The 24176-nt window shown below is 37.3% G+C and overlaps 1 protein-coding gene across 1 annotated transcript in view; it reads left to right on the top strand.

Annotated features, from left to right (window-relative positions):
• Positions 1-24176, top strand: part of FRS2 (fibroblast growth factor receptor substrate 2) — a 117150-nt gene that overhangs the window by 68506 nt on the left and 24468 nt on the right. Inside the window, exon 4 of the mRNA XM_065887291.1 lies at positions 21662-21765. The gene's annotated coding sequence lies outside the window, so the exon portion shown is untranslated. The remainder of the gene's footprint in view (positions 1-21661; positions 21766-24176) is intronic.

Raw genomic sequence — 24176 nt, 5'->3', positions numbered from 1 at the left:
TGTAAACTTCCCTAACCTGGAGAAGGAAACAGACATCCAGATCTAGGATGCTCAAAGAATTATTAAAAAAACAAAAAAGGATCCTAAGGAGACAGACCCTAAGACACATTATAATTAAGATGTCAAAAAGTTAAAGAGAGGGAATTCCCTGGCAGTCCAGTGGTTAGGACTCCACACTTCCACTGCAGGGGGCATGGCGTTTGATCCCTGTTCGGGGTACTAAGATCCCCTCTGCTGCAAGCCGTGACCAAAAAAAAAAAAAAAAAAAGAGGGACTCTTAAAACAGGAGGAGAAAAACAACTTGTATGCAGGGGAAACCTAATAAGACTACCAACAGATTTTTCAGCATAAACTTTGCAGGACAGAAGGGAGTGGCATATATTCAAAGTGCTGAAAGAAAAAAAAATATGCCAACCAAGAATATTCTACCCAGTTATCATTCAGAAGTAAAGGAGAGATAGAGAGTTTTCCAGATAAGCAAAAGCTAAAGGAGTTCATCACCATTAAACCAGCCTTACAAGAAATGTTAAAGGACTTCTTTAAGCTGAAAAGGGGCACCAATTAGTAGCAAAAAAAGAAAGAATGAAAGAAAGGTAAACATATAGTAGAGGTAATAGGTTAATCATTCACAAAGGTAGTGTAAAGTTTAAAAGACAAAAGTAATAATAACTGATTACAATAATTAAGGGATATATAAGATAAAAAGATGTTAAATGTCGGGGCTTCCCTAGTGATGCAGTGGTTGAGAGTCCGCCTGCCGATGCAGGAGACACGGGTTTGTGCCCCGGTCTGGGAGGATCCCACATGCCATGGAGCTGCTGGGCCCGTGAGCCATGGCTGCTGAGCCTGCACGTCCAGAGCCTGTGCTCCGCAATGGGAGAGGCCACAACAGTGAGAGGCTCACATACTGCAAAAAAAAAGATGTTAAATGTGACATCAAAAGCATAAAATGGGGTGGGGGTAATAATACTGAGCTTTGCAATGGGATCAAATTTAACCATCTTAAAGTTGATTGTTATAGATATAAGTTGTTATATGTAAGCCTCATGTTAACCACAAACCAAAAATCTATGGTAAATATTCAATAAAAAGAGAAATAAGTATACCATTAAAGAAAGTCACCCAACCACAAAGGAACAGAGCAATAGAAGAAAGGACTAGAGAGGAACCACAAAAACAGCTGGAAAACAATTAACAAAATGGCATTAAATCATACATTTATCAAGAATTACTTTAAATGTAAATGGACTAAATTCTCCAATCAAAAGACACACAGTGGCTGGAACAAGACCCCTCTCTCTATAAGCTGCCTACAAGAGATTCAGTTTAGGTGTAAGGATGTACACAGGCTGAAAGTGAAAGGATGGAAAAAGACATTCCATGCAAATGGAAACCAAAAGAAAGCTGTAGTAGCTCTACTTATATCAGACAAAATAGACTTTAAAACAGAAGACTAGTAAGAGACAAAAAGGGAAAGGGATGTTACATAATCATAAAGGGGTCAATCCAACAAGAATAGTAACATTTGTAAATATTTATGCACCCAACATAGGAGCACCTAAATATATAAAGCTAATATTAACAAACCTAAAGGGAGAAATAGACAGCTATACAATGATAGTTGGAACTTTTAATATCCCACTGAAACCAATGGATACATCATCCAAACAGAAAATCAGTAAGGAAACATCACCCTTAAAATACATATTAGACCAGATGAACTTAAATATTATTTATAGAACACTCTATCCAGAAGCTATAAAGTACACATTCTTCTCAAATGCATATGATCATATGTTAGGTCACAAACTAGTCTTAATAAATTTAAGAGGATTGAAATACTAAGCATCTTTTCTGACCCCAGTGGTATGAAACTGGGAATTAATTATACTAAGAAAACTGGAAATATCACAAATATGTGGGGATTAAGCAACATGCTACTGAACAACCAATGGGTGAAAGAAGAAATCAAAAGAAAAGTCAAAAATACTTTGAGACAAATGAAAATGTAACATACCAACATTTACGGGATGTAGCAAAAGCAGTTCTAAGAGGGAAGTTTGTAGTAATAAATGCCTACTTCAAGAAGTGAGAAAAGTCTCAAACAACCTAACTTCAACACCTCAAGGAACTAGGAAAAGGAGAACAAATGAAGCCTAAAGTTAAAAGGGAGGAAATAACAAAGGTTAGAGCAGAGATAAATTAGAGACTAAAAAGACAATAGAAAAGATCCATGAAACCAAGAGCTCGTTCTTTGAAAAGATAAAATTCACAAACCTGTAGTTAGACTCACCAAGAAAAAAAAGAGAGGACTCAAAAAAATAAAATCAGAAATGAAAGAGGAGATGTTACAATTGATAACTACAGTAATACAAAGGATAATAAGAGACTACTTTGAATAATTATCACTAACAAACTGGACAACTTAAAAGAAATGGATAAATCCTTAGAAACATACAGTTTGCCAAGACTGAATCATGATGACATAGAAAATCTGAACAGACTGATTACAAGTAAGGAGATTAAATCAGTAATCAAAAACTTCCCAACAGACAGAAGTTTAGGACCAGACAGCTTCACTAGTGAATTCTACCAAACAGTCAAAGAAGAATTAATACTAATCCCTCTCAAACTCTTCCATACTCATTTTATGAGGCTAACATTAGCCTGATACCAAAACCAGACAAGGATGCCTCAAGAAAAGAAAATTACAGGCTAGTATTTCTGATGAAAATAGATGTAAAAATCCTGAACAAAATATTAGCAAAACAAATTCAACAACATACAGACCATGATCAAGTGAGATTTATTTCAGGGATTCAAGGATGGCTCAACATCTGCAAATCAGTCAGTGTGATACACCACATTAACAAAATGAAGGATAAAAATCATATGATCGGGGCTTCCCTGGTGGCGCAGTGGTTGGGAGTCCGCCTGCAGGTGCAGGGGACGCGGGTTCGTGTCCTGGTCTGGGAGGATCCCACATGCTGCGGAGCTGCTGGGCCTGTGAGCCATGGCCGCTGGGCCTGCACTTCCGGTGCCTGTGCTCCGCAACGGGAGAGGCCGCGACAGTGAGAGGCCCGCGTACGGCAAAAACAAAAACAAAAACAGAAAACAACAACAAAAAAACCCTACCAAAGCAGGTATAGTGGGAACATACCTTAACATAATAAATGCCATATATGACAAGCCCACAGCTAACATCATAATCAACCATGGAGAGTTGAAAGCTTTTCCTCTGAGATCAGGAATAAGATGAGGATGTCCATTCTTACTACTTTTATTGAACATAGTATTAGAAGTCCTTGCCAGAGCAGTTAGGGAAGAAAAAGAAATAAAAGAATCGTAATTGGAATGGAAGAAGTAAAACTGTCACTATTTGCAGATGACATGATATTATATGTAGAAAACCCGTAAGACTCCATCAGACTGTTAGTAAAACAACAAAAATATAATTCAGTAAAGTTGCAGAATATGGAATCAATACACAAAAATCATTGTGTTTCTGTACACTAGTAATGAACTGTCAAAAAGAGATAAAACAGTCCTATTTACAATTGCATAAAAAAATAAAATACCTAGGAATAAATTTAACCATGGAGATAAAATATCTTTCTACTGAAAATTACAAGAGATTAATAAAAGAAACTGAAGACGACACAAATAAATGGGATATTTAGTGCTCATAGATTGGAAGAATTAATATTGTTAAAATGATCATATTATCCAATATACATGTTCAGTGCAATTCCTATCAAAATTCCAATGGCATTTTTTCACAGTAATAGAACAAACAATTCTAAGATTTCTGTGGAACCATAAAAAACCCCAAATAGCCAAAGCAATTTTGAGAAAGAAGAACAAAGAGGGAGGCATCATGTGCCCTTGTCTAAAACTACATTATAAAGCTATAGTAATTAAGACAGTGTGATATTGGCATAAAAACAGACACATAGATCAATGAATGGAATGGAATACAGAGCCCAGAAATAAACCCACACATATATGGTCAATTATTTTACAACAAAGGAGCCAAGAATATACAATGGGAAAAGGACAGTCTCTTTAATAAATGGTGTTGGGAAAATTGGACAACCACATGCAAAAGAAGGAAACTGGATTGCTATCTTATGCCATACTTGAGAAGTAACTAAAAATGGATTAAAGACTTGAACATAAGACCTGGAAGCATTAAAACTCCTAGAAGAAAACAGATGGGAATCTCCCTGACATAGATCTTGGTGATGATTTTTTGAATCTGACACTGAAAGCAAAAGCAACAAAAACAAAAATAAATACGTGGGATTACATCAAACTAAAAACTTCTGCATAACAAAGGAAGCCGTCAACAAAAAGAAAAGGCAACCTACTGAGTGGGAGAAAATATTTGCAAATCATGTATCTGATAAGGGGTTAATATCCAAAATATATGAAGAACTCATGTAATTCCATAGCAAAAAACCAATCTGATTAAAAAATTGGCAGAAAATCTGAATAGACATTTTCCTAAGGAAGACATACAGGTGGCCAACAAGTACATGAAAAGATTCTCTACATCATTAATCATCAGGGAAATGCAAATTAAAACCACAGTGAGATATCACCTCACACCTGTTTGAATGACTCTTATGAATAAGACTAGAAACAAATAATGTTGGTGAGGATGTAGAGGAAAGGGGACCCTTGTGCAGTGTTGGTGGGAATGTAAATTGTTGTAGCCACTATGAAAAACAGTATGGAGGGTCCTCAAATTAAAACTAGAACTACCGTATGATCCAGCAGTTTCACTTTGGGGTATTTATCTGAAGAAAATAAAAACACTAGCTCAAAAAGGTATACTCCCCCCACCCCGTGTTCATTGCAGCATTATTTGTAATAGCCAAGATATGGAAACAATGTAAGTGTCCATCGATGGATGAGTGGTTAAAGAATAAGTGGTATTTATACACAATGGAATATTATTCAGCCACAAAAAAGAAGGAAATCTTGACATTTGTAACATGGATTGACCTGAGGGCATTATGCTAAGTAAAATGAGGCAGAAACAGACACATCAGTAAAAGATCTTTCTTATATGTGGAATCTAAAAACAAACCAATCACCCCCCGCCCCCCAGCTCATAGGTAGAACAGAGTAGTGTTTGCTAGAGGAAGGGGGTGGGGGGGAGAAATGGACGAACTGTTTTTGTTCTTTTTAGTTTAAATAAATTGAATTTTTTAAAAAGGAAAAACAGACAAACCCTGTTGGAGGGCCATTCAACAAAATACTTGACCAGGATTCCCCAAGACTGTTGGGGTCATCAAAAACAAGGAAAACCTGAGAAACTGTATAGCCAAGAGGGGCCTACAAAGTATATGACAATTAAATATAATGTGATATCTTGGATAGGATCCTGAAACGAAAAGACATTATGTAAAAACTAAGAAAATTTAAATAAAATGTGGACTTTAGTTAATAATACTATGTTTATATTAGTTTATTACTTGTAACAGGTTTCATACTAATGTAAAATGTTAAAAGATAACACTGGGTGTGGGGTATATGGGAACCCTACTGTCTTCTCAGTTTTTCTCTGAAATTGTTCTGAAAAAGTTTATTTTTAAACATCTTTATTGGAGTATAACTGCTTTACAGTGGTATGTTAGTTTCTGCTGTAGAACAAAGTGAATCAGCTATGCATATACCTATATCCCCATATCCCCACCCTTTTGCATCTCCCTCCCACACTCCCTATCCCGCCCCTCTAGGTGGTCGCAAAGCACCGAGCTGATCTCCCTGTGCTATGCGGCTGCTTCCCACTAGCTATTTTACATTTGGTAGTGTACGTATGTCAGTGCCACTCTCTCACTTCGTCCCAGCTTACCCATCTCCCTCCCCATGTCCTCAAGTCCATTCTCTACGTCTGTGTCTTTATTCCTTTCCTGCCCCTAGGTTCTTCAGAACCTTATTTTATTTTATTTTTTTTTTAGATTCCATATATATGCGTTAGCATACAGTACTTATTTTTCTCTTTCTGACTTACTGCACTCTGTATGACAGACTCTGGGTCCATCCACCTCACTACAAATAACTCAATTTCGTTTCATTTATGGCTGAGTAATATTCCATTGTATATATGTGCCACATCTTCTTTATCCATTCATCTGTCGATAGACACTTAGGTTGCTTCCATGTCCTGGCTATTGTAAATAGTGCTGCAATGAACATTGTGCTACATGACTGTTTTTGAATTGATGGTTTTCTCAGGGTATAGGCCCAGTAGTGGGATTGCTCGGTCATATGGTAGTTCTATATTTAGTTTTTTAAGGAACCTCCATACTGTTCTCCTTAGTGGCTGTATCAGTTTACATTCCCACCAACCGTGCTAGAGGGTTCCCTTTTCTCCACACCCTCTCCAGCATTTATTGCTTGTAGGTTTTTTGATGAGGGCCATTCTGACCTGTGTGAGGTGATACCTCATTGTAGTTTTGATTTGCATTTCTCTAATGATTACTGATGTTGAGCATCTTTTCATGTGTTTTGTTGGCAGTCTGCGTATCTTCTTTGGAGAAATGTCTCTTTATGTCTTCTGCCCATTTTGGATTGGGTTGTTTGTTTTTTTGATATTGAGCTGCATAAGCTGCTTGTATATTTTGGAGATTAATACTTTGTCAGTTGCTTCATTTGCAAATATTTTCTCCCATTCTGAGGGTTGTCTTTTCATCTTGTTTATGGTTTCCTTTGCTGTGCAAAAGCTTTTAAGTTTCATTAGGTCTCATTTATTTATTTTTGTTTTTATTTCTGTTACTCTAGGAGGTGGGTCAGAAAAGATCTTGCTGTGGTTTATGTGAAAGAGTGTTTTTCCTATGTTTTCCTCTAAAAGTTTTATAGTGTCTGGTCTTACATTTAAGTCTGTAATCCATTTGGAGTTTATTTTTGTGTATGGTGTTAGGTAGTGTTCTAATTTCATTCTTTTACATGTAGCTGTCCAGTTTTCCCAGCACCACTTATTGAAGAGGCTGACTTTTCTCGACTGTATGTTTTTGCCCCCTTTGTCTTAAATTAGGTGCCCATATGTGCATGGGTTTATCTCTGGGCATTGTGCCCTGTACCATTGATCTATATTTCTGTTTTTGTGCCAGTACCATGCTGTCTTGATTACTGTAGCTTTGCGATATAGTTTGAAGTCAGTGAGCCTGATTCCTCCAACTCAGTTTTTCTTTCTCAAGATTGCTTTGGCTATTCGTGGTCTTTAGTGTTTCCATACAAATTGTAAGATTTTTTGTTCTAATTCTGTGAAGAATGCCATTGGTAGTTTGATGGGGATTTCATTGAATCTGTAGATTGCTTTGGGTAGTATAGTCATTTTCACAATACTGATTCTTCCAATCCAAGAACATGGTATATTTCTCCATCTGTTTATGTCATGTTTGATTTCTTTCAGCAGTGTTTTATAGTTTTCTGAGTACAAGTCTTTCGCCTCCTTAGGCAGGTTTATTCCTAGGTATTTTATTCTTTTTGTTGCAGTGGTAAATGGGAGTGTTTCCTTAATTTCTCTTTCTCATTTTTCGTTGTTGGTGTATAGGAATGCCAGAGATTTCTGTGCATTAATTTTGTATCTTGTACAACCTTACCAAATTTATTGATTAGTTCTAGTTGTTTTCTGGTGGCATCTTTAGGATTTTCTATATACAGTATCATGTCATCAGCAAATAGTGAAAGTTTTAATTCTTCTTTTCCAATTTGTATTCCTTTTATTTCTTTTTCTTCTCTAATTGCTGTGGCTAGGACTTCCAAAACTGTGTTGAATAAGAGTGGCGAGAGTGGACATCCTTGTCTTGTTCCTGATCCTACTGGAAATGCTTTCAGTTTTTCACCATTGAATATGTGGGTTTGTCATATATGGCCTTTATTATGTTGAGGTAGTTTCCCTTTATGCCCATTTTCTGGAGAGTTTTTATCATAAATGAGTGTTGAATTTTGTCAAAAGCTTTTTCTGCATCTATTGAGATTATCATATGGTTTTTATTCCTTAATTTGTTATTGTGGTGTATCATATTGATTGATTTGCGTATATTGAAGAATCCCTGCATCCCTGGGATAAATGGTGTATGATCCTTTTAATGTGCTGTTGGATTCTGTTTGCTAGTATTTTGTTCAGGATTTTTGCATCTATGTTCATCAGTGATATTGGTCTATAATTTTCTTTTTTTGTGATATCTTTTTCTGGCTCTGGTATCAGGGTAATGGTGGCTTTGTAGAATGAATTTGGAGTGTTTCTCCCTCTGCAATTTTTTGTAAGAGTTTGAGAAGGATCAGTGTTAGCTGTTCTCTAAATGTTTGATAGAATTTGCCTGTGAAGCCATCTGGTCATGGACTTTAGTTTGTTAGGAAGATTTAAAACTATGGTTTCAATTTCATTACTTCTGATATGTCTATTTATATTTTCTAATTCTTCCTGGTTCAGTCTTGGAAAACTGTACCTTTCCAAGAATTTGTCCATTTCTTCGTGGTTGCCCATTTTATTGGCATATAGTTGTTTGTAGTAGTCTCTTATAATCCTTTGTATTTCTGCAGTGTCAGTTGTGATTTCTCCTTTTTCAATTTTAATTTTATTGATTTGCATCCTCTCCCTTTTTTTTGATGAGTGTGGCTAAGGGTTTATCAATTTTGTTTATCATCTCAAAGAAGCAGCTTTTAGTTCTATTGATCTTTGCTATTGTTTTCTTCGTTTCTGTTTCATTTATTTCTGTTCTGATCTTTATGATTTCTTTCCTCCTGCTGACTTTGGGTTTTATTTGTTCTTCTTTCTCTAGTTGTTTTAAGTGTAGGGTTAAATTGTTTATTTGAGATTTTTCTTGTTTCTTGAGGTGAGATTGAATTGCTATAAACTTCCCTCTTAGAACTGCTTTTGCTGCGTCTCATAGGTTTCGGGTCATCGTGTTTTCATTGTCATTTGTTTCTATGTATTTTTTAATTTCTTCTTTGATTTCTTCAGTGATCTCTTGGTTGCTTACTAGCGCGCTGTTTAGCCTCCATCTATTTGTGTTTTTTACAGTTTTTATCTTATAATTGATTTTCAGTCTCATACCGTTGTGGTCAGAAAAGATGCTTGGTATGATTTCAATTTTCTAAATTTTCCAAGGCTTGATTTGTGACCCAAGTTGTGATCTGTCATGGAGAATGTTCCATGTGCACTTGAGAAGAAAGTGTATTCTGCCACTTTTGGGTGGAATGTTCTATAAATATCAATTAGATCTGTCTGGTCTGTTGTGTCATTTAAAGCTTGTGTTTCCTTATTTATTTTCTGTTTGGATGATCTGTCCATTGGTGTAAATGGGATGTTAAAGTCCCCTACTATTATTGTGTTACTGTTGATTTCTCCTTTCATGGTTGTTAGCATTTGCCTTATGTATTGAGGTGCTCCTATGTTGGGTGCATAAACATTTATAATTGTTATATCTTCTTCTTGGATTGATCCTTTGATCATTATGTAGTATCCCTCCTTATCTCTTGTAACAGTCTTTATTTTAAAGTCTATTTTATCTGATATGAGTATTGCTACTCCAGCTTTCTTTTGATTTCCATTTGCATGGAATATCTTTTTCCATCCCTTCACTTTCAGTCTGTATGTGTCCCTAGGTCAGAAGTGGGTCTCCTGTAGACAACATATATGTGGGTCTTGTTTTTATATCCATTCAGCCAGTCTGTGTCTTTTCGTTGGGGCATTTATTCCTTTTACATTCAAGGTTAGTATCGATATGTATGTTCCCATTACCATTTTCTTAATTGTTTTACGCTTGTTTTTGTGGCTCTTTCTTCTCTTGTGTTTCCCGCTTAAAGAAGTTTCTTTAGCATTTGTTGTAAAGCTGGTTTGGTGATGCTGAATTCTCTTAGCTTTTGTTTGTCTGAAAGGTTTTTGACTTCTCCATAGAATCTGAATGAGATCCTTGCTGGGTAGAGTAATCTTGGTTGTAGGTTTTTCTCTTTCATCACTTTAAGCATATCCTACCACTTCATTCTGACCTGCAGAGTTTCCACTGAAAAATCAGCTGATAACCGTATGGAGATTCCTTTGTATGGTATTTTTCCCTTGCTGCTTTTAATACTTTTTCTTTGAATTTAATTTTTGTTTGTTTGATTAATATGTGTCTTGGTATCTTTTTCCTAGGGTTTATCCTGGGACTTTCTGTGCTTCCTGGACTTGGGTGACTATTTCCTTTCCCATGTTAGGGAAGTTTTCCACTGTAATTTCTTCAAATATTTTCTCCGACCCTTTCTTTTTCTCTTCTTCTTCTGGGACCCATATAATTCGAATGTTGGTGTGGTTAGTGTTGTCCAAGAGGTCTCTGAGATTGTCTACTCTTTTCATTCTTTTTTTTTTTATTCTGCTCCTTGGCAGTTACTTCCACGATTTTGCCTTCCAGCTCACTTATTCATTCTTTTGCCTCCATTATTCTGTTATTGATTCCTTCTAGTGTGTTTTTCATTTCAGTTATTATGTTGTTCATCTCTGTTTGTTTGTTCTTTAGTTCTTCTAGATCGTTGTTAAACATTCCTTGCAGTTTCTCAATCCGTGCTTCCATTCTATTTCCAAGATTCTTGATCATCTTTACTATCATTACTCTGAATTCTTTTTCAGGTAGATTGCCTATTTCCTCTTCATTTATTTGGTGGTGTTGGTTTTTACCTTGCTCCTTCATCTGTGACATATTTTTTTCCATCTCTTTTTTTTTTTTTTTTGATGATTTGGATTGTGTTCCTATTTTACTTGTTTGGCCTGAGGCTTCCAACACTGGAGTTTGTAGGCTGTTGGGTAGAGCTGGGTTTTGGTGCTGAGATGAGGAACTCTGTGAGACTTTACTCCGATGAATATTCCCTGAGGTCTGAGGTTCTGTGTTAGTCCAGTGGTTCAGATTCGGAGCTCCCACCGCAGGAGCTTCTGCCCGACCCTGTGCTTGCAAATTAAGATCCCACAAGCCGTGTGGGGTGGTAAAAAAAAAAACAATAATAAAGTTAAAAATAAAATTAGACTAGGAAACTAACAGATATGTTAGAAAGGACTTAAAAATAAAAATATAGATGACTCAACAACCAGAAGGTAAGTCAGTACCACAGTAGTAAAAAGAGGAGGAGACAAAAGAAAAAAACAAGGAAGAAAAAAGGAGTGGGGGAAAGGCCTTGTCTCTGGAGAGCAGGACCTAAGCAAGGGTGCGGTTTAGGCTTAGGCTCAAGGAACAGAAGGGGCCCTGGCATGCCCCCCCACCCCTGGTATCAGAGGGCAGGGGACCTCCTCACTTGGGAGCCCAACAGGCTTCCTGGGTTTGAGTGGGTGGGACAAACGCCTTCCTCTCCTCTCCTGTTCCTCCGGTTTGCAGTCTGGGAGCGCCCCTCCCGCCTGCCTGTCCTGATCTCCTGGCCTCCCTCCTGTGCCCCCAGGACCAATGCAGGGGTCAGGGGGTCCTTGGAGGGCAGGGAACCAGCCTGCGAGCTCAGCAGGCTCCCTGTGTCCGAATGGGTGGGGCAGTCAACCTCTGCTCCTCTCCTGCTTCTCCCAGAGGGCCCTCTCCTATTCTCCCCTTGGCCTCCTTCCTATGCCCCGAAGGACCCATCTGACCTGGAGGGGGCTTTGGAGGGCAGGGAACCAGCCTGGGAGTTCAGCAGGCTTCCTGAGCCGAAGTGGGCAGGGCAAGCACCCTCCATTCCTCTCCCACTCCTCCTGGATGGCCTCTCCCGTCTGCCACTCCTGATCTCACTGACCTCCCTCCTGTGCCCCCAGGACCCATGCAGCCTGGATGGGGCTTTGGAGTGGGGGGAACCGGCTTGGGTGCTCAGCAGGCTCCCCAGCCCCAGTGGGCCAGGCGATCACCCTCCGCTCCTCTTCCACTCTTCCCAGAGAGTCCCTCCCAACTGCCTCTCCTGATCTCCCCCACCTCAGGGACGCCGATCTTGCCTGGCCTCCACTTCTCTTCCACCCTCAGTCCCCCAGCATCCTACCTTTACTCTGGGGTTCCTTCCATCTCCTTGGGGGTTAAAGTCCCCCACCAGTGGCCTGCACGCGCCCTAGTTGTGGGGAGACGCTAACTCCGCATCTTCCCACACCGCCATCTTTCTTTTTTTTTTGCTGTACGCGGGCCTCTCACTGTTGTGGCCTCTCCTGTTGCGGAGCACAGGCTCCAGATGCACAGGCTCAGCGGCCATGGCTCACGGGCCCAGCCGCTCCGTGGTATGTGGGATCTTCCTGGACCAGGGCATGAACCCGTGTCCCCTGCATCGACAGGCGGACTCTCAACCACTGCGCCACCAGGGAAGCCCCCGCCATCTTTCTTAACACATTTTTAGTAATTTAAATAGAGATGTTGATTTCAAATAAGTATTTTTTTTCTATTTTCAGAAAAATTTTGCCTTGGACACTTGAATGATTATTTGGGTTTTTTTTTATTACTAAAGCAAGTGTCACCGGGGCCATATGTTAGGAAAACAGCATTTATTGCCTCCAATCCAGATATTTTATTGGCTGGCAACGAGGAGGGTTAATATGTTATGAATACTTTCTCTTACTAACAGTCAAACTTAGTTGTGACAAATAAACATATTATTTTGTAGCAATTTAATTAAAGTGAAAAATGTGTATGGTAGCAAACCCAAGCTTAAACAATTTCAGCCTTATCAATAGGAGGAATTTAAAGCCTTACTTTTTTAGCTTTATTTTTGGCTTATTTATAGACGAAGGGAAAAAAATGAGCTCTTTATTCTTTGAATTTTTAGACAGATTTTTGGATGAACTAGTGTAAAGAAAGAAAATACTTGGAGAAACTAATATGTTGTTAATAGCTAAACCATTATTTCGGTAGCCTGTGATTTTCCAAACTTGTGTTTTCCACTTATGTAACCACATTCCTCTTTTAGCTGAAATAACTCCCAAGTAACTAAATCATAGAAACGTCAAATAAGTAGACCAAAGATGTTGGTTTTGGAATTGCACACAGCAGGTAGTTCAAGTGATAGTCAAAGATAATAGTAGTTAACATTAGGAACCTTTTAAGGTTAAAAATTAATAGCCTAGGGAGTGGTTTAGGATCAGAAACTCAATATAAACAGTAGTCTTGGTCCTCGAGTATTCTCCTTCAAGTAGGCCAATACCAAGACTGCAGGAACTTCAAGGAGTGACCTAGCTTGGGGGAATTGATACAGCTTGGATGGTGACTTTTAGGCAATTGGCTTGCCCAGATAGACTCTTTAGGCATCACATCTATAATAACTACAATCTAGATGGCAGTCTTTGAACCTGTGTAGGATGAAAAGGAAGACATCTGATGCCACGTAAATCTTGTGAGTATACTTGCCCACTTTGACAGCCACATGATAGCATTGCTTCTCAGAGAAATCTTCTGGTATTATATGCTAAAATTCAAAGCGTTTTTCCTGAAATAGCTGTCGGTGTTTACGCAAATCTAAGTGATAATTTTAAGCTCTATTTTAAAGAATGAAGGTAGCCAAAATGTATAAACTTTCAGTTAGAAGATAAGTACTAGGGATGTAATGTACAATGTGATAAATGTAATTAACACTGCTGAATGTCATTCGTGAAAGTTAAAGAGAGTAAATCCTAAAAGTTCTCATTTCAAGGAGAAAAAAAATCTTTTTTCTTCTATTTGTATCTATGTGAGAAGGTGGATGTTCTCTAAATTTATTGTGGTAATCATTTCATGATACAAATCAAATCATTATGCCATACATTTTAAACTTATACATGCTGCGGTCATTTATATCTCAATAAAACTGGTAGAAAAAGACAAAAAAATCTATTAAGTAATGTATTAACTAGTGGAAGTATGAGATTATTTGTTTGTGGTTTTAGTGATATGTTTTAATATTGTAGGAATTCAGGGGCAAAATGTATCAGTATGTATGTTGCTAATTTGAAACATTATCCCGTAATATGGTATTTATTCATTCAACTAAAACTATTTGAGTATTTAACATAGGCACTCTCTAGACATTGGGGATACAGCAGTGAAGACAACATAGAGTTTATAGTTTGTTCTGGCTTTGGCATAGAGGCAGGGAATCAAAGAATAACTTAATATATAGCATGCCAGCTGATAATAAGTCATTTGGAGAATAACATAGCAGTGTAGAGGAAAAGGGGTTACCATTGTGGGGTAAAAGTTTATGTGTTTTCTGTAGAGTGCTCAGGGAAGTCCTCTAAAAATTGATTTGTGAGCAAAGACTTGAAACAAATGAGTGAGCAAGCTATGTGGGTGTTTGGCAGAAGAGTTTTCCAGATAGAACAACGATTGCAAAGGCCTTGAGGTTTAGTGTATGCAAAAACAGCCAGGGGGCCAGTGTGGCTGGAGCCAAGTGTGAAGTACCTGTGATCACCACTGGAGCCAGAAGGGTAGAAAACAATAACAAAGTATTTAGGACCTTGTAGGCCAGCCATTAAAAAGTCTTTAATTTTTACTTTCAGGGGAATAGGGGGAGCCATGCAAGATTTTGTAAGGAAAAATTATAAATGACTTTGAAATGGGCAAAAAACGACGAGTGGGTTTCCTGTCTTACTCATTCATTGGGTTCATCTTTGTCTCATTTTCCTTCCTTTATCTTGTCTATGTATTTTACTTAGAATTATTTGAATATGGTTTTTAAAATTTCATAGAACTCAGCTCTGTCTGGTTCTAAAGCTCATGGTATTTTTACTGTATCATGCTGCCTTGCTGGCATTATGAGAGATTGATACTGCCTTCTCCTGGAGGAATTCAGAGTGATTAAAATGAAGCATTGGGCTTCCCTGGTGGTGCACTGGTTGAGAGTCCACCTGCCGATGCAGGGGACACGGATTCATGCCCCGGTCCGGGAGGATCCCACATGCCGTGGAGCGGCTGGGCCCGTGAGCCATGGCCGCTGAGCCTGTGCGTCCGGAGCCTGTGCTCCGCAATGGGAAAGGCCACAACAGTGAGAGGCCCGCGTACCGCAAAAAAAAAAAAAAAAAAAAGAAGCATTATTTTAGATTCTAATGTGGTATTTTAAAATGCATTTAGATAGCAGAGCTGTTGTAGGCCATCTATCCATTATATGAAGATGAAAATCTTGTCTTAGTCACATTCTACCTTCTATTTAGCAGGGTTAATAGTTAGAGAGAATTCAAATTTGGAATTTGCGTATGCAAAATTAAAATTTTTAAGGCTTTAACAAGAATATGAGACTAATATTCTTTGTAGCTAACTGCTGAATTAAGTTCATTTTTTTTGGGGGGGGGGCGGGTGGGAGTTTGGTTTGTTTGTGTTTTATTATTTATTTATTTATTTGGTTGTGTCAGGTCTTAGTTGCAGCTTGCCGGCTCCTTAGTTGTGGTATGCAAGCTCTTGGTTGTGGCATGCATGTGGGATCTAGTTCCCTGACCAGGGATCGAACCTGGGCCCCCTGCATTGGGAGCACGAGTCTTAACCACTGTGCCACCAGGGAAGTCCCTGCTTGTTTTTTAAAGAGAATTTAAGGTTGATAGCTTTTCAGCCAGCTTTCATGCTGATGAAGAAACATTTGAAAGTGGTACAGAGTAAAACATCTTAGAAATTCTGGCTGTTTTCTGTAGAGATTTGTTTTCTCCACATGTGTCTTAAAAAATGAAAGGAGATATTCTCATCATTGCTTTCACATTCTATTTCATCATACGTTTTGCTCAGAGGGAATAGCCCCAGTGACCTTAGCTGTACTTTTGAATATAGCTCTTCAGAATTTCCTTTACCATGGATGCTTGATATCCTGAGTTTAAGATCAAGGTAAATCTGAAGGAAAACAAACCATGAAACCTTTAGGGATGGAGTGCATATTATCTTTGTTAAAGTTGTAGATAGGGACACTAAGAATTCTAAATTTGGCTTCCAGTAAAATCTTGATTAGTTTTTTTCCTTAATTTCCCCATTCGAAGATGGAGAAAATAGTTCCCAGCAGTCTGCAATACCATTGTTCTCTAGACAAATATTTATCATGGTTCAAAAGAATATTGGGTCTTGGACACTCAAATCCTGTTACTTGATTGTAACTGTCTTCTAGTGTATAGGAAGGAGCAAAGAAAAGATATTTTAAACATCCTTTCATTACTGTTATTTGTAATAAGTTGATAGTCTTCGTTGACTGTATATTTCATTGATTTTCCAATTTTATTCACTGAAATTTGGGTGTATCTTATAGTCAGTGGCATCTCGTAGTTTAATTAACCACTTCTATTTCTTGGTGGGATATAAAATATCAAGTCTTAAAATGAGTTGTGTCTCGGTTTTGATGAAAACAGTATATATCTTCATTGGTATTAGAAGTAATAACAGTGATAATATTATAGTCTCCATTCCTGAGAATCACTATTTTGGTAGCCTCTACTTTCTTAAACATGACCAAGAACTGGAAAGTAAGCAGAAGAGGCTTCTGATGTTTACAATTGCTAGTAAGAAGCTCATGAAGTAAAGACCATGTTCTTGAACGTAAAATATTCTGTGATCTCAGTAGAGGGCCTCATTTTGCACCTGTTCTTAATAGGCATGGGTATCTGATTACAGAGTCCAGGATTCAAAAGAATAAACTAAAAAAAAAAAAAGCACGTACATATTTATTAAGTGACAGCTCTAGGACCTGCTATCAACTGAGAATGAGGGTGACCATAAATAAAGTAAAAATTCAAATCTATCTTTAAAAAAGAACACAAACCCCAGAACAGACCACATAGCACTGTTTCAGGAGGATTAGACAGCCCGACACACACAAATCACCCTGATTACAGCTTGGAAGAGGTTCTTTTTTTTTTAAGATTTTTTTTTGATGTGGACCATTTTTAAAGTCTTTATTGAATTTGTTACAATATTACTTCTGTTTTATGTTTTGTTTTGTTTCGTTTTTCTGGCTGCAAGGTATGTGGGATCTTAGCTCCCCAACCAGGGATCGAACCCACATCCCCTGCGTTGGAAGGCTAAGTCTTAACCACTGGACTGCCAGGGAAGTCCCTTTGAAGAGGTTCTTTATCAAAATTCATTCTGTCTGATTCCACTGGCACTATCTTTAAGGGACAAATGTATTTTATTTTTTTATTTTGATTGGGGAACATTTGTTGTTGATTAAATTTTCCCCTCTTATTGTTGAATGAGGTTGTCAGCATATTTTGCCCTGAAAGTATTGAAAAACTTGTGATACTCACCTGTCAGACATCTGAAATAGTATTTGATTCTCTTATTCTAATGGTCTCTACCCCTGTTGCTAAATGACATCAGAGTACCATTTTTGGTCTTTGGGCTAAACACTGGGCATGGGCATAGGCTGTAGGGAGGTGTTAGAGAAGAAAAAAGTAGAAAAATTTAGAGAACACACTGTCATCCTGATGTATTTCTAGAAGCTCTCATTGGGCCGTTGTGCATGTCTAGCTGCATTATTTTTGTTTGGAATAAACCCAGGGTACGTATCCCATAAATTCCTAGTGTTAGGGGGACTTTTGGGACGTTCCCCTAAGTCATGAATTCTGAGCATAACATTGCTGACTGTGAGCACCTTTAGCCTAAGAGTAGATGTTCGTGTATCGTCAGGTTTCCAGTATTTACTAATTAGGTTTTGCCTACTTAGGTTCTCCTGGCAGTTTCTCTTGGCCACTGTGTTCTTCACACTTTGCCCTAACCTGTTTTATATGGTGTCTGCCTTTGGGTCTGCTTAGACATTTATAGCTTTTCTTTCTGAAGAAGCCTTTAATAAAGTATTGATTTGTATATTCTTTAGTTAATGATTTATTTTTGATTATAAAAGCAATTCACACTATAGAAAATATGAAGAGAAAAATGCTTTTCATCCTACTACCGAGTGAACCACTGTTAACATTTTAATGTGTTTTCATCTAGTCTTTTTCTAGGTTTATGTATTTTGTTTAGGAGTGGGAGAGAGAAAAGTAAGTGTGTTATTTTTTAAAATGAGAATCTTCTCAAACTTGCTACTGGGCATGCAAAGTAATTTTTAAAATAAAATTTTTTTTCAGAACAATTTTAGAATCACAGTAAAGTTGCAAAAGTAGTACAGAGATTCTCATATATCCATTATTCAGCTTTCCCTAATATTAATCTTATATAACTAGAGTATACTTGTCAAAACTAAGAAATTAACACTGGTATAATTTTATTAACTAACTAAAGACTTTATTTGGATTTTTCCAGTTTTTCCACTAATGTCCTTTTCTGTTCCAGGATCCAATCCTGAATACTATATTGCATTTTAAAAGAACAGTTTTGTCTTTTTTTTCTGCTTAACTTTTTATACCATGAACATTTTTCTTTGTCATTAAATATTCTTTAAGCAGTGCTTATTAATGACCCCAAACAGTTCATCAAATATTTACTCTGATGTAAATATTTCTGCTTAACTCTTTTTTTCTTGTATTTTGTGAGGATGGGGAATGTTAGAAAACACACACATCAAACATTTTTATTAGTGGGGTACTTGAGTTAGCTGAGTTTAATGCTAGATTGTAGCAGTAATTTTGAACGCATTGCTCTAAAAGTAGAAAAAAAACGATCAAGCTTATATTCCTTAGAGAATTTAAGAGCATTTTAGATTGAGACAAGTGCAGAAAGTCATGAGTGACCTATTCATGAAGCAGTTTGCTTTGAGGATTTTTTTTAGAGTTGCTTGGCATTTGGCTTAGTGTATTTTGAGCAAATTGAATGTGTATGTACATTTTATATACACACAGTCAATATTTAGACTGTTAATAAGAGTCTAGTAACTAGCATGATAACCACCTGAGTTTGAAAATGCAGATTTATGGTATATTCTTCTCATACACCGGTATATTCAGTTTTGAAAATTAATCTTTTTATTTACTTTTCTGTTATTCTTCATTAATATTTATTTAGCTCTAGGCTAAGCGTATTATATAAAAAGTGGAGTTGCCTAGAGATTTTCTTGTATGTCTTGTATTGTTTTATTGATGTTTGTAGTTGGATTGATATTGAATAATTTGTATATTCATTTAACATGAGATTGAAGTTCGAATGGTTTGCATTTAGTGTTTTGTTGTTTTGTTTTTTTTGCGGTACGCGGGCCTCTCACTGTTGTGGCCTCTCCAGTTGCGGAGCACAGGCTCCGGACGCGCAGGCTCAGCGGCTGTGGCTCACGGGCCCAGCCGCTCCACGGCATGTGGGATCTTCCTGGACCAGGGCACGAGCCCGTGTCCCCTGCATCGGCAGGCGGACTCTCAACCACTGTGCCACCAGGGAAGCCCAGTGTTTTGTTGTTTTAAAGAATAAAGGCATAAAGCCAAATTCTTTTTAAGAACTATTAGGTGTGTCATACTAAGAAAAACATTGTAAAATTCATATTTGGATTTTACCTTTTATTGTTAGTCAGGTTAGTAAAACCTCATAAGTTAAATAGTTATTACGCTAGGGTTCAGTGCCTGCTAGAGGACTAGTGTCTATTAGTAAATTTATAAACTACAGGTTTATTTTGAGGGTTAAGCAATCATTGGTTTAATTTGACACAGTTGTAAGAATAATATGTAGAAATAATAACTAAGTTGAAAAATACAAACATGGAATTCTGATGTATAATACTTAGAGAAAACTGAATGCACTGTCTCCATAAGATCAAATATATGTATTCCAGTTTTCAGAGTTAATGATAAATGCTTTCTGGAGAATGCATATACTTTATTACTCCTACCTTACAATCATGTGTCTTCTTTTTGTGGTGCAATCTGTGAATTTTTAGTAGAGAGCTACATGATCTGTCATATAGATTGTTCACCCCTTGATGTTGCTGGAGGACAATACTTGATTTTCTTGTACATATTTTTTTTTTTTTTTAAAGTTTTCTTAGAATATTACTGCTTTTTTTTTTTTTTTTAATTTATTTATTTAGTTTTGGCTGTGTTGGGTCTTCGTTTCTGTGCGAGGGCTTTCTCCAGTTGTGGCAAGCGGGGGCCACTCTTCATCGCGGTGCGCGGGCCTCTATCGCGGCCTCTCTTGTTGCGGAGCACAGGCTCCAGACGCGCAGGCTCAGCAGTTGTGGTCCACGGGCCCAGTTGCTCCGCGGCACGTGGGATCCTCCCAGACCAGGGCTCGAACCCGTGTCCCCTGCATTAGCAGGCAGACTCCCAACCACTGCGCCACCAGGGAAGGCCCTCTTGTACATATTTTTATATTGCAACATAGAGCACTTAAACTAAGACTTTCTTTGGGAGTTCCCAAGGCTGATGATATTTTTTCCTGTAATTTAAGGTGCTGGGATTGTTGCCATTGGTACTGATTACATTATTCGATTAGCTAAGGCAGAATGTAACTCATCTGCTGGGTTTGCACATCTGTATATCTGTTTTTATATCTTAGGGCAGAGATTATGGGCACCCAGATTTAACTGTGTAAATTTCATCACCAGTGTTTCTGGGTATGAGTATGTTCCAAGATTATAGGTGATTCCAGGATTGAATTATGACTGGTGTTATTAAAGGTAAAAGTTGTGTTTTGTATCATAAGCCATTTTAGTACCATTTTCTCAGTATTTGCTAAACACACATACGCACGCACACACACTTCTTGATTGATAGAAATATAGATGGTAGATAAAGATATACATACAGATTCTTGGATTTCTGTTCTAAAAACCCAAATGCATGATTGAAAGTGACTTTGTCAGATTCAGTGTGAAATATGAGGTTAAAGTGGGTAACATTTTCCAGGAATGAAAGAAGGGTTCAGGTCATCATCTTACAAGACACTCACTGCAGATCTGGATACTGTTGGGAGAATGTTTATGTTTATAGATAGATGCTGTGACTTATAGGTTAGACTTTAGGCATCATAGTAAAACCCCATTAATTTTATTCTTAGGAATTAGATGTTCTCCATGTATATATTCTAGACTTTATGCTTCTATAGGAAAGTATTTTGGTAGGACATTAGTGGTGTCTTTAAGATTGTGAGGGAAAATGTGAACTGTCCTCAGCAGTGCAAACTGGCGCTTCATGAAATGGCATGAACCTACCTTCCTGCTTATCTTCTATTATTTTCCCATGCATACCATACATTCCAACTAAAAGGAACTATTTGGTTCTGGAGGCTGCCATGTTTTTTTAGGTTTCTGTGCACTCTTTTTCATTTGGATTGCCCTTGCCCTAGAAAACTCCCATCTGTCTTTCAGGACTTGACTTAGTGGTCACCTTTCCTAGGAAGGCTCCTTGATCACTTCTCTTTCCTTCTGCTCTGAGTTAAATGTTCTGATGGCACTGGCACATGGATACATGGATCTGTAACTCTGCCATGTATTCCTTTGCTTGTCTGCCTCCCTCACTAAACAGTAAGCTCCTTAGAATCAGAGAATGTGTATGTCCTCTTTATTTCTTTAACATTTAACTCAGTGCCTGGCAAAGAGAGTTGATACTCAGAAAGTAGTTGTTGCATGCTTTAATGTATATATGGAGAAATGAATGAACTCATTTTTTATTCTCTCCTTAATATTGATAGCTGTTTACAATCATTTTTATTTACTAAGTAAGCTTTTGTTAGCTTAATTCAAAAACTGTCTAAAATAAAGAAATGTTTCTTTATTAATATTTTAGATTTATCCATAGGAAAATGAATTGATGGCAGCTTAAATATACATAAGCATGTGCTTAATCTTTCTTGATTATCCTGGTTTAACTTGTCTCTTACAGAAAAAACAAAAATGAGAGGAATCTGGTTTAAATTGCAGTACAAGGAATTTAGATTAGACATAAAGAGTTTCCAGAAAATAAAGTACCAGATATTGAAGTGATTTGTAAGTAATGTAATTGATTTTTTTGAGAGTTAAAAAAAGGGGGAGTTCATAGAGGGTTGTGAATTGCAAAGTGGTTCACCAACATTGCCCTTAGTAGAATAAAAAACTTAAAGGAAGAAAATCTATTTAGAGGTATGCAGATACAACCATATTCATGGATAGATGCTTAAAAATACTTGGGTACTTTTTTTGTTTACTGTGTACATGTATATTTTAAAATTTCAGCTAACCAAGGAAACTATGTTGCATGTATCCTTACTTTTTACAGAATGGCTCTGGATTAGTGACTAGCAGAATATACTAGAATCTCCCTGCTTAGCCTTTTTTTTTAACTTCTCTTTCTTAGAGTAATATAAATAATAAAAAATCCTTAGCAGTGTTAAAAATAAACAGAAAACTAAGGTATATCAATAAAAAAAAAGACCTACCCACATAGTTTAAAAACAATCAACCAGACCACTTACACAAAGAACAAGGTTTTTGAATGCTATCCTCTTGATTGTCTTAATGAAATTAAATACAGCAGTTAGCTGTGCCCAAAATATAGAGTTATATTGCTATGCTTCTAACTATAGATATTCTGTCCTGGCTGTATTTGAACAGAACTACTGTAGTATAAGCCAAATTCACCCTCCGTGCTAGTGAACTGAAAGAGCAAATATACCTTCCTGAGCAACAGATTTATAATCATGCTAGTGAATAGAGTTCAGTGTTCTCTTTGCTTGTCATTCTGCAAGAATCATATTGGAATAATTTAGGACAGCTTTACTAAATTTATTAATGTAACTCTTGTTATGAAGATGGTGCTTAAATTGTAGGCTTTTGTACTTACAGTGCAAAAGCCTTCTTTGTGATATAAGAGACAGGATTTTACATGTAGTGGTGATATAATAATGCCTGTCTTTCTAAACACTGTATATTTTTCTAAATGCCTTTATAGCCAGAATTTATTTTTCACAATAACTCTGTGAAATAGGTGTCCTAATCTTATAAATTAGAAATTTTAGGCGTAGAAATTTTGACTGAGTGCCAAAGGCATACAGTATTGTTTTATAATAAAGTATTGTTACCATTTCAATAGCTTGCATTTACTATATGCTGAGCTCTGTTTTAAGCTTTTTACATATATTAATTAATAAGAACTTGGGCTTTGTAGTCAGATCTGGATTTAATTCTGGCATTGTGCCATCACTGCCATTTGCAGCATCGTGGATGAACCTAGAGATAATCATACTAAGTGATATTTCCTCTTATTAACCTTGGAAAATTTTCCTAGCCTCTTCAAGCCTTGGTTTCCTCATTTGCTACAAAGAAATAATGATAGTACCTACCTCATAGGGTGGTTGTATGGATTGAGATAATCCAAGTGAATCTATGTCTGGTATAAAGTAGGGGCTTTAAAATCAGTTTGCTATAATAAAGAGAGTGTTAGTAGACTGTATTTACTGTAATTTTTAGCTTTTTGATAATTTTCCTGGTAAAATTGTATTCCTCTTGAGTGTAAACTCATAGTTGATGGGATATATATATATATATATATATATATATATATATATATATACCTGTTTTATAGAAAAACATCCATGTTAGAACAAGATTATAGCTCTGTTTAGTGGCTATAACTACCTTTTCCCTCTCACTACCTCCCAATCACCTTTCGGTTCTAAGCCTTCCACTAGTCAGAAGAAACCAAAGTGGATACCTGAGGCATTCATGTTCCAAAGTCAAGACAAGATATCCTCAGTCCATTGGGTTGTGTTCGTTCCAGGAGTGCTGTGGTATATCAGTTGTTTGGAACTCAGAATGTATTTTCTTAGAGAAAGTATCCTTTTAAATGAGGCACATAAATTCTTGTAATTCCTGATATAACTGATATGTGTATATTTGCACTGAAAGCAGTAAAAAGCAAGCAAAAACGTCACAGCACTCTAGCACTGCTAATAAAGTAATTTAAAACAATGAAACTGAATATATACTGATCCCTAAAAACAGGCCTGGAGAGGATTCTGGGAAGATGGAGTAAGAGGCATCAGGAGTCTGCCTCCCCACCTAGATAACAAATACAGTGGCAGAATCTGATGTAACTATTTTGGAACTATGGAGCTGTTGAAGACTTGCAACTGTCAGGAAAAGGCTCAGATGTAAAATTGCAGCCATTCTCTGCTGCCACCTTTGTGCAGCTCTCACACAGCTTTTGGAGCCAGCAGAGGCAGAAAGTACCCTCTTCTCCAAATATCAAGGATCTGTACCTGGATCAGAGATTGCTGCTTCTGGTCAGAGAGGTGCAGACAAAGAGGTGGGCAGCTATTGTTGTTGCACATACCCTATTGTTGCAAGCCCCTCCCCCACCTGCTGAAGTGACTTCCAGGAAATTTAAAAGACAGGCACCCTTATATGATCCAGCAATCTCA

Source organism: Phocoena phocoena, chromosome 11, assembly GCF_963924675.1.
Source record: "Phocoena phocoena chromosome 11, mPhoPho1.1, whole genome shotgun sequence".
NCBI lineage: Eukaryota > Metazoa > Chordata > Mammalia > Artiodactyla > Phocoenidae > Phocoena > Phocoena phocoena.
The sequence above is the reverse complement of the archived record's forward strand: the minus strand, read 5'-3'. Positions and strand labels throughout refer to the sequence as shown.